Consider the following 12500-nt stretch of genomic DNA (forward strand, 5'->3'; position numbering starts at 1 on the left):
TGAGTCACGGGGCACGAATTTTCTATAAGAACTTAAGGGAACCAGAAAGCTATGTTAGATTAACATCAACCGTTCATGTGATGTCTAGGCCAGTCCCTTATGACGCTCCTGATCGGGTGTTGATAAGCCAATCACAGGGCTGGAAAGTGGAAACTCTCAGTCTCTCGAGAGAGCTCAATAGGTAGGATGTATGTTTCACCTCTCCGGAGGGATACATCTTTCAAAAGTATCTCTAGAGAGAAGACTGAGAGTTTCCAGCCCTTGTGTGACTGGCTTATCATCTCCCAATCAGGAGCGTCGCGTCGTAAGGAACTGACTAGACATCAGATGCACGGTTGATGTTAATCTACTCATAACACCTTCTGAGTAAGTATAAAAAAAGCATAGTATAAAGTATACACTATATATACATGAATAGTGAAATGGAAATGTGTACATCTATATAAGTATGTATTTTTTATATGTACGTATGTATAACTGAATCACGAAAGTTAGAAACGTGATAAATCCATAAATAAAGATATATGCCACGAGGGAAAATAAACAATGGAGTATCCGTGAGACCTTTCGTCATTCAAAAACGTCCTTTACTTAGCATATATATGTACGTATATATAAAGCGGAATGTAAGTATGTCAGGATTCCGAACTTGCATCTCTGTTTGAAATAATTCAATGGTTAAATCGCTCATATGTCCTCTGAACTACACAATACCGTATCAACAGACATACCCTATTTGAGTTTTCTAAAGATACAAGTTCCCGTATTCAGACATTTACACACACACACACACACATACACACATATATAAATTATTATATATGTATCTTATATATATATATATATATATTATATATATATATATATATACTATATATATATATGTATATGTGTGTGCGTGTGTGTGTGTGTAATACACCAAAATTAATTGAAAAAAAAAACTAAGTTCAGACTATCTGATTAACAATGAAATCCTTTCAACACCAGAGGCTGGTACTACCGCTACGTGATAGCCTTCGCTTGCGGCTCAGCCTGCATTATTGGGGTCCTCGTCACTCTGACGCTGACCAGATTCAAAATCGGCAACAGAAGAGGTAAGTCATAAGACTACGGAACGTTTGTTATCTGAGGTCAGCATCCGCAGATCAGCAGAATAGACTTTATGCACAGCACCTGAGACACTTAGGAGATATAATGAGCTATTTTTTCAAGTTTCTCAAAACGGTGATGCAATATCTTTAGAGGTTATTTGTTAACAAGAGTAACAATAGCATCAACAGCAAAAACAAGGAATCTCGTCTTCTTCTTCTTCTCTGCTTAATCTTAGTCGGGGCCACTGTTTTTTATGAGTATGTCACTTGTATCATCCTTTCATCTATTCCTTATTGGACGATACAGGTGAAATGAGATGTACCTGGTCTTCTTCAGTGACCAATGTATCAACATCGCTTTTGGCAGATTTTTGCTGTCCAAGAAAAGGTTGTCATGCATAATCCAAAAGAGTAGAATTCATTCCCAACTATTCACGACCGAGTTGCAAGTTATAGGGACAAAATGAAACTGAAGTTTTAACAGCGGCTTCTCCAGTCTGGCAGGTTAGCGTCAATAGTAAACAAAATAGACAACGCTCTCGTACCTGCAAACAAAAAAGAGCTGGTTTCGATGTCGATAAGAATTCGTATTAGTACTTTACAATGTGTTCTTTTTGTCTGGTGAATAACACAGTTCAGTGTAGTAGCAACAAACTTTTGCATTATATTCATATTGTTGCCGTAAAAGCCGCGTTAAGCCTTCTTGTGATTTTAATATTATGAAAATGAATGATGGATATCTTTTGACTTCATTATTTTAATTGATAGCTAACTGCAAAACATCTCTATTTCTTTTGTACCGTTTATGAAGACAATATTGAATTTTCACCGTTTCTTATGAGTTGATATCGAACGAAATCAATAGTATTCTAAGTCATCTCATTGTAGGAATGTTTCGTTTCCAAAATGCAGATTTTTAATGTTTTAGGTAAACATAATATTTGATCCACAACATTTCAACCTGCAATATATGGAGAATATACTATATATAAAATTAAGGAGTTAGACGAATTTGCAGGACACCAGATACTTCACAGTCCCGTTTTTCTTTTTTCTTTTATATTTTTGTCTTGCTACTCGCGCACATTCCAGTTTGCTTTCAATATACTATTATTTTAAGAAATCCTCTAAAATAACATCAATGTAATGTCCGTATATTACAACTAGGAAAACGCGTTTGTTCAGACGCACAGTAATTTTTAGGTATAGGAACTTAATTTATAGATCACGTCATGCAGCAATACAGCTTAGACTTGGACTTGATAGAGCTGCAGATAAGGAAGGGTCTAAGTGTGGCCTTACTTTATCAGGCAGTTTATTTACCTGTCATTAGCCTGTAAAACCATTTACAGACTGAAAGCATGAGAAATTCGGTGATGGTAGTGATCATTTGTGAAATGCATTTTTATTTACATTCGCAGTTTACTCGCAAGATGAAACGTCGCCAGACCTGAGGGACGATTCTGCTCCTCTCGTCACAGACAGATTGTCTGGTTCCTCGTCTCCTTCGTCTTCGTAGCAGAAGGAAGACCACCAGGAAAAAAGTTCCCGTCCGTCGCGTCTCTATGGGGTCGGCCATTCAAACCCGAAATCAGCCACAGGCCGATGGAATGAAAAATCTTTTGAACCTCGTGCATGAAGGATCAGAGCAGTTCATAGCAAAAGCATATCTGTATTATGATTATCTTACAAAGTCATTCAAAAATTACCGTGAATAAACAAGTGTGTGTGTGAGTGCGTGGGTGCGTGTGTGTCTGTATGCGAGGAAGTACAAAGGGAACTTGCAACAATGGGCTTAAATACCGGATCTTTCCTAGATAGTGTCGCTAAGGGTTTTCGATGGTCGTTATCTAGGACTAATATTTCTTGCGCGTCATTCATTATCTTTATGATATTTACCGTCTTTTGTTTATACTTTTAGGGTCATCCCCAACGGCCTTGTACTAAACATGCCGCAACAATGGATGCATAAAGGGTTAAAAATACCAAGTGTTTCTATTTTCTTTGTGGTAGAGCTGCATATAAGTGGTTGGACGTCTCTGTCATTTTGTAGTACGTTAAAGTGATGGTATTTATTAAATAATCCGTTTTTTCATCCTGAGTCAAAAGAGCAGGTAATTTACAAAATCGTGTTTCATACAGACTTCCATTTATAGGTTTTTGACGGTTGACTGGGGTCTAAATGTCAATTAGATAAAGATGCACGTGTTCATTTCAGTTGCTGGTCAGATTGATATAGAAATTTTATTTCATTCTTTACTCAAGAGAATTTGTAGTTACTGACCTACTCCAGGTATATGCGTGTATATATATATATATATATATATATATATATATATATATATATATATATATATATATATAATATATATATATATATATATATATATATTATATATATATATATATATATATATATATATATATATATATATATATATATTAAGCTACAATTGTCCTTTAACACCCATTCACTCTACCTCTGCATTAATATATTTTCATGTATGTTTAATAACCGAAGGGGAATTTTTTATTTTATGATGAATTTCGTTCTCACGTGGAAAAATTTCTCTTCGGTTAACATATACAAAAATATGTTAATGCCGAGGTAGAGTGAGTGTGCTATTAAAGGACATTTGTAGCTTATGCACGTACATGAATCACGGTGATGTTATAAAAAAATTATATATATATTATATATATATATATATATATATATATATATATATATGTTATATATATTGTACACTCGACAAGAGAAGTGAAGATACAGTTTTCATTAGCTTTCATTCATCGAATTTCCCATTTGTTTTAACTGAAAAGACATAATATCGCTAAATTCACTCTAGAATGTGAAAACACACTGCAAATTATATCATATAAGTTGAACCTGCAAAACAAAACCGTTCTGATACTTAAAAACACGATATATGTCCGAAGTAATTGGAATTTCTCAGATGGATTCGTTCATAGAGATTTGGTAGATATAATGTGAATTTCTAATTGTAGTAGTACGATGTATCACGATGACAATATTTACTCGTTTTTCTTCATGAACGGGGATATTATTGCATCATCGTAAGTGGTGAATGCAATTATTTTAGTTTCTACAAACTCATGTTTGTATTCCAAAGCGATTAAAGTTAGCTGACGTCAATGGCAGTCAATGTAGCGACGGCTAAGGTAGGTTGAGCAAATCTAGTTGCATCCCCAAGAGTGTTTTTTATGATGTGAGGAGGAGCCCTAGAACTTCGAGCGGGAAGCGCAAGTCACTGGATACTGGCTGTTTACAAAGCTACTGTCTTCAAACATTAATCTTTATCAAGGTTAAAGTAGCATGTCAGCTCAAAGATTTTCTGGCTATATGCTCCCATTACAAAGCAGTTCGTAGTAGCCTACAGCCCTCCACGACTGCATTTCTTTGCCGCGAGGCTTAAAGATCTCCCAACACAGCATTTTTTGCACGATATAAAACTTTAATTGCCTGTGCAATACATACTGAGTTATTTGTGGTAATAAATATTTTTACTGAACACAGCTTTTTTCGTGAATGATTTGTGGATGAACCCCGATTTTCAAAAGTAAAGACTATATCAAGAGAGCAAGAATGACCGCAGTCTGTGTCTAAAATTTTCCACGTCTTTTTACAATCTTTGAATGCTACGGCCACTGTCGAATGGAATCAAGATTAGGGTATGAATTTCCTAGAGAATTAACTTGAATATTATGATCCTTCAAATTTTATATAGCATAGTGCAGCACGATCTTGGCAGTCATATCATATCGCGCAAGCATAGGCCTATCAATAGAGATACTTAATTCACAATATTTTCTTCTGCCTTTCCCCCTCACAAGTCCGTCACCAATACTATAATTCTATTCTCTCTCTCTCTCTCTCTCCTCTCTCTCTCTTCTCTCTCCAAACATACTTTAAAAGTATATATTACCACTCAATTCTCCAAGTAAATATAATGAAATTAAGTAGTTATAGATAGGCCTAAGCTTTCACGTAAGCAGATTTTGCTCTCTCTCTCTCTCTCTCTACTTGCAAAACACATCTGAAAAAAATTATCACTCAATCTCTCAAAGTAAATATAATGAATTAAGTATCTCTATCGATAGGCCTATGCTTGCCCTCTCTCTTTATCTCTCTCTCTATCGTCATAATATTTCATTCTTCACTGTATTGTTCCTCACGATTTCCACAAGAACTGCCCAAATTTTAAAACCCTTTCTCTCATTGTTTAAGAACCGTCTTCAATTACGTATGAATTCTACGCCAGTTTAGTGTCAAAGATTACTTATAAATAAGGTTTGACAGTAAGTTTTAAAAAAGGATGATCGATATTCTACCCTAAACTGACGTTACCAAACCAACATTAACGAATAATATAGAGCCTGTTTCTACATTCAAGTATAAATGATTAAAGGACCTCTACAGAATCTTTATGGGGTAAAGTTAATGGAAATCTAGGAAGCAACAAACGCCGATTCTGAAGCTCCGCCCCCTATCTAGAGTTGCCAGGTGTGGCATTATTGAACAATATATGTCCGAATATTTAAAAAAAAACTGTATTTTAACTTTCCTTGCCGAGTGTACATTGACGGATTAACAAAAGGTCCAGGTCACTAAGAGAAACGAAAAAACGCCCGTAGGATACATTAAAGATTAAAAGCTGCCACCCACACGTGGTCACAGGTAGGTTAGTCAGAAAACAATTCATTTTGTTTTAGGAACAAAGACCCATATGCCACAGGGCAGTATAAAATTAGCAAAATCCCGAAGACTACATTAAGCATTTAAGAGCAGCCAAACACACTGGTCAAAGGCAGGGTAATTAGAAAAAACAATACAATTTGTATTAGTAACAACATGAATTTACAAAAGTGTTCAGACAATGAGTAAGAAACGAACATATATAAATATAGCGAGCATGAGAAAAAGATTAATAAATAGAAATGTGGGACTAATTAAGTAGTGGTTAATTCATTTATTAAGGGCCTTCATAAACATTTTACAAATATGAGTCCAAATGGTACAATCCCAGACTAAGATTTATGTTTTTTTAACAGTGATTTGTATAATTGCTGATTCCGATAAACTAGCAATTACAGTACTATCGCCCCAATTTATACAATTAGATTTTTTGCTTCGATGGAAAAATGGTGCATTTGAATTCTGGGCTGTTCTAACTGAATACATATGGCGCTTTATTTGTACATATAAATCTTTACTTGATTGGTCGATATAAAAAGACGGGCAATCCTTACAAGAAATTTTGTAAATGATGTTATTTATTGCCGGACTATTCTTAATTAGCATACCTTTGATGGTATTGTTATAAGAGAACACAACATTTACATTGGTGTGGATCCATCCATTACATCGCCCTCTTTGTTCGCAGCGCCAAAACTTGATGCTTGGATCACTCTTGGATGATTTATCTAAAACGTTTATAAACCATCGTGTTGAAACTTCTCTTTTCCACGTTTGCTAAGAATGTCCGTTTCCATTTTGAAGACTTGAGGGCGACTGGAAAACAAAAGATATTAGGAAAAGAAATCACTTGGATTTCTTTGTTTTTAAACACCACATAAAAACGACCTTTTCTGAAAAAAGTGTATTCGTTACATTTAACAACCAAACAACATCAGTCAAAACAATGAAAACGAACGACCTATTTGCGGCGTTGAATAGTCAGTCAGTCCTCCGCGACGAATAGGCGGCGGTGGCTAACTGTTGGCAGCCGAATGGTCTCATTCCCAAACTGGGAGACAATTGGCTAAGCCTTTATACTTCTCAGCTGTAAGGGATCACTGCCGTTAGATCTGTAATGTAGGTATACTGTAAATGCTGAAGATTTTAATACCATATTGAGAGGCATATTTGAAAATGATGTTAGGTTAGCGGAATCTTTGCATATTAGAACTTTAAAACCTTCTCTAAATGTGGATAATTTGTATTGTAAATGTCTTATATATGTATGCTCATTGAAAATATTTTGACATTCTATATGTTTTAGGACTTGAAAATGAACGAAGTATTGTTTGAAACTGTTTTGAAGATTACGACAGCAGCACAATTAAGAATTCTAATTAGGAGATGCTTTGGATCGTCCCTCCTCGCCTTTCGATATAGAGTGAAACTGAGATTTCCTGCCAACCAGGCAACTTCTGAATATATATAATATATAATGTGTATATTATATATATATATATATATAGATATATAATATATATAAATATATATATATATACATATATATATAAGTGAATGTTTGTATATTTGTTTGTCATTCATATAGAAATGTGAACCACTTGACCGACTCAGGCAAAACTTTGCACAATGTCACTCCAGAAAGGTTTTTAACTCAAAATCAAACCCTTAACCCGTGACAGACACAAACAAATAGAATTTTACGCCACAATTTCCTTCAGTATTATTGGGTTAATTCTCAATGTTTCTCCTGACGCTCCACCTTTTATTCCAAGCGCTGTCAGACATAGGGTTATACTACAACAATAAATCCAATCCCTATAGCGTAATCGTTTTATCAGAAATTAATTGAATTTTGTTCGGAATTTCTTAGAAATATTATTATAATTGTTTATTACATCATTAAAACCAACATTGAAAACTAATCTCGGTTTAAATGTAGTTAAAATCCCGCCCCCCTCTCCCCCCCCCCATCTCCAAATCCCCCGCCCCAACCCCGGGGTAAAAAATCAGTAATAGATCAAATGCCTCTGTGATAAACTTAGCCCCATTTTTTTCAGTGTCCATTTTCATCCAAATATATCTTAATTATACATTACCAATATAATGCAAATTATTAAGTACCTTGAGGAATTACCATCGTCATATCCAAGTACACAATCCACTAAAAAATCGCTATGTATCAACAATTTCTACATCAGACCATTCAGACTCCAGCCTACACTTTCCTCTTAGATATGTCAAAGGAAACTAAAACGCGTTTGTTAACACGAACAAGAAACCGAAATCCGTTGCAATTCTTCCCACGGTGTCTGGGAAAATTACATTTGTGATCATAATTTAATATTTCTTTAGCCAACAGACACTTTGTCTCCAATAGCTGCTGGCTAAGACCGACGTCACCAAGTACGATATTTCCTTTTACTATTATTTATTTGTTCGTTCAAATGCGAATTTCCTCACGAACCCGTTCGTTGTTTCGTCATTTTTACCCTAGGAATTCGCTATGCGACTGCTTCGTGACGTTACGCTGATGGATTTCTTATAAAATCGGTTTAAATGAGGTCTGAAATGATGTTACGTTTGTAGGTTAGGAAATCCTCCACCACCACGAACACCAACTTCACCATACAGCAACTACCTCTACTAAAAGCTCTCTCTCTCTCTCTCTCTCTCTCTCTCTCTCTCTCTCTCTCTCTCTCTCTCTCTCTCTCTCTCTCTCTCTCTCTCTCGGCATTACTCAAACAATCTGGAGCAGAATTGATCTTAGAGGTTTTTAGCAACTGCAAGTAGATTCATGCTTGCAACATCTCTCTCTCTCTCTCTCTCATTTATAAATTCCCTTTATGAACATCAAGTCATACTAGAAAAAACCCGAGAATTTTTGCAATTGCAAGTCAATCTCTCTCTCTCTCTCTCTATCTCTCTCACACCATTTTAATCGGATAAGTTCTAGGATAAATGTATATATCATGTTTATTGAAATGAATGAATTCAGGAGAGAATTATTAATTATAGAAAATTAAATTATTACTCTGCAGAAAGGAAGTCCTCACTGACAAGCAGGGAATGAACTTGGTTCATATGCATAGCAAATAAAACAAATGACGACGGGACAAAATACTACTTACTCTGTTTATACCAATGGTCAGATTTTTCCTTCTTTTGAAAAATACATTTGCCTTCATTGAAAGTTTCTAAGATCTTTCCGTAGTGAAGGTATGAATACTGACAGGAAAAACGACACTTGCGTTTACAAAACGCAAAACATGATCAGGGAAAATTACAGTCTCATCATTCAAAACGCTTTTGAGTTCTTACGCATTGAAAGAAATGTCAACGAAGTAAGCTTTTAGATGAACGCAACAAGTTTTTTAAACAAATAATCGAAAGACGATAACGACAAATGTAAAGTTCAGGATCTTGAAGAATTTAATGATTGGCAAAATTATTGTTTTTTCCCTTCATTCTCCAACGTCGACCATTTGAAGATTATTGTATATCATTCGATGATAACTGGGGAGACGATACTAGAGAACCTATGAAGAGCTGACTGACCTTAATGGAAGTTATTCATGTCAACAGATTTTGATCTGACCTATCTAATATTAATATCATATCATACTTTAGGCTTAGACTGAATGTTACTGATGATAAGTGGGTCTTTCTCCTCTAGATCGAGAATGGTACATATTGTATATTAGCTCCACAAAAATATTCGGTGCTGAATTATGTTGATTTTTATAAAAAAAAAAATAAAATAAAATAAAATAAAAAAAAGTGACAAGAACTTTCGAACCCTGTCCTGGGTTCATCTTCAGTCTAGCTAAAATCAACAATTCAAAAAGTAAATATGTAAGCTCCAGTTGTAAGGCCTCGAAGCGAGAAGCAGGACGGTCAGCTATCCAACTACGTAGGTGACTGGACGACAAATGAGGCGATCAAGAAGGATAAGTAGAGAACAATCAATCAGATAGTTGACCGTCTTGCTTATCGCCTCGTCCGTTAGAGAAACACATCGTCGACGTCGCCCATTGGTTCTCTCCTTAAAACTGAGCTGACATTTTAATTTTTGTATTGACGATTTTAGTTAGGCTGAAGATGAAAGGTTTTGTCATTTTTGTCTTATATAATTAAGATAATTCACAACTGAATATCATTGTGGACATGATATATGACTGATGATAGGGTTATGCAGTAGATTCTCTGAGGGAGAGATGCTGCATAGCTACGCGCTCGACGTTGATTGCTTGAAGGCCATGCAGCGTTTGCCTTGTCGTGCGCAGTCCAGGTGGAAGAACCGAGTTGTTGCTTGTTCCCCGTCCATTGCTTTCTTTTTCTTTTCCTCCGTCCATGTGGCCCTTTTCCTCGTGGCTCTTGGGTTCCTCACTTCGGACTCCTCCCTTTTCACCTTCCAGTCAAAAACTAACTGAGAGTCAACCGCATCAACCTACAAAAGAGAATTAGTCGTCAGGTTAAGCAACGTAATAACAATAATAATAATCTTAATGGTATTGCAATGAATAATAATGATAATAATAAGCAAATCTGTTGTTAAATGATTAAGATAATAGAATTATTATTGATGATAATATGTAATGATTATAACCTTCAATACGAACATCATCGTCATATTCATTAAAAACACGTTTACTGAAGTCCTGTACAAATCAATGATTTTACCTTGGTCATCTGACCCATTTCCTCGGCGTTTTGATGCCTTTCATGATTTCAACTTACAGTTGCAATATTATTGACAAATTTACCTTAATCAAAACATTCAGTCCCATAGCTTACATTTAAAAGTTAAGCATATTAGATTATTAAATAACCCTGGATAACATGATCTGCCTATGAAAGCAAATCATTTGCACCCCATCTATTTTTCCGTCTGTTTTTCGTTACAAGGAAACTGTCATCTCCTGTTCCCAAGGAAACCCAAGAGTTTAAGATGAATAGTTCATCTTGAATACAATATTGACATTTGCATGAGATGCAAGATGCCCTGGGAGATCAATGGTGCGAAAATATCAGTTTTCTTTTGAAGTCATTCATCTTTCCCGGAAAAGTCCTCTTTCTTAATAATTTTAAAGCAAAGTATACACTTTTATTCATTTTTTTCTACATAGGAAATGACACAGCGGAAAATTGTAACAAAAAGGGATATTTTTATAACTTTATACAGAAGATAGCTAGTGCACAGAGAATGAAATAAAATTATTTTATATGTCCAAATAAACGAAAAGTAGACCACGACCAGGTAAAAGATTGGAAACATTACCTGGAATCAATAATTATGGGTGAAGGTTGTTCTTACTTCAAAGGATGAGAGGAGCTGCATTAAGAATGTGTTGTAAATTGTCCCCACAAGTTTAGTTCATCCTTACACTATATTTCTCAATTATGTTCAGAAATCACTCATAAATAACACTATAGTCCGTGTCAGATGATCTGTCATCGAAATAGAGTCTTCATTAACAACTTGTCATGGCAAAACTACACATGATATCCGCTGATGATATGGCTTCATTCCTACCAAAGTGCATACATAACTTTAATGATAAACGTGACCTTTTCACTGACTACAGATATAACAGGGACATCATGATATAAAAACTAAGTAAAAATAAGGAATACTTCGGATGCAGCGCTTCAGTTGAAAGTGAACTGGGATCGCTTTTTTTCCAAAGTGGCAGCCGGCACTTGTGAGAAGTAAAATCTCTCTTTTTCTTATAAACCATTTATATTACTCAAACGTCATTTAAATAGTGTAAAACTATTGGTAATATGTCAAATAACTGGACTGCATAACATCTTTTTAATAGCGATTTTTATATAAATTTATAACTGACAGCCTATGCAAAAAGATACAGGACAACAGAACTATCGACTCGAGTCATTGTTCCGGTTTATTTCTTAGAAGTATTCATCCAGTGCGTACTACTATTGTCTAATAAACATATAAAAGTCGTTAAGTCATGAATAACATTATAAACGACACACGACTGTCTCGGTCAGCACAAAATTTCTTTCTAATCTGAGTTTTGCATACCGCTATTGTCTGTCTTCTTTCATGCTGATCTCAATACTAACTTTCCATATATTACTTGTTGAGTGAAATGAAGTACAAAGCCCTTTGAATCAAATGAGTTGGACCTACATATACTGACCTGGGAAGGAATGGTAATGCTGCAGCCTCTGATTTCGAGTATCGGTCTGTTATTTCATTGACAATGATAGACATTATGAGTGGACAAAACTGGCGTGATGTAATATCACCATAGACCTTCTGCGTTACATTCGCCCATCTCTGTTACTAAATACGGGAAGACTTAACATCATTGAAAACTATTATTTAATCCAAATAAAGGAATTAAGAATTTTATCATTGACCGGGCAAAGGTATATTTATTTATAGGATTTTGAGATGAAAGGTACTAAACTAAGTTCCATAATACGATTATTATAAGACAAGAAACTAATTTGCACATTCTATGCTGCGCTGAAACCCGGTATTGCCATCATATCTCCCCTACCCTCCCGATCTCTTACCTCCCTCCCCCCCCCCCCCCACCCCCCCCCCCCCATCGGGGTCAGACAAACAGGTATCAGGAAGGAGGGTGGATGTGTCGTGTCTCCCCCAATTTAGGCCGTTTCTGCGCATGCGTCAGCTCAAGGGAAGCCTTGTGGTT

At 35.5% G+C, this 12500-nt stretch overlaps 1 protein-coding gene and 1 pseudogene across 1 annotated transcript in view; one reads left to right on the forward strand and one right to left on the reverse strand.

The window, feature by feature from the left end:
- Positions 1-1105, forward strand: part of LOC135204377 (major facilitator superfamily domain-containing protein 12-like) — a 12464-nt pseudogene extending 11359 nt beyond the window's left edge.
- The window catches only part of LOC135204437 (uncharacterized), a 137771-nt gene that overhangs the window by 71302 nt on the left and 53969 nt on the right, over positions 1-12500 (reverse strand). The window lies entirely within an intron of this gene.

This window comes from Macrobrachium nipponense, chromosome 47 (assembly GCF_015104395.2).
Source record: "Macrobrachium nipponense isolate FS-2020 chromosome 47, ASM1510439v2, whole genome shotgun sequence".
Lineage (NCBI taxonomy): Eukaryota > Metazoa > Arthropoda > Malacostraca > Decapoda > Palaemonidae > Macrobrachium > Macrobrachium nipponense.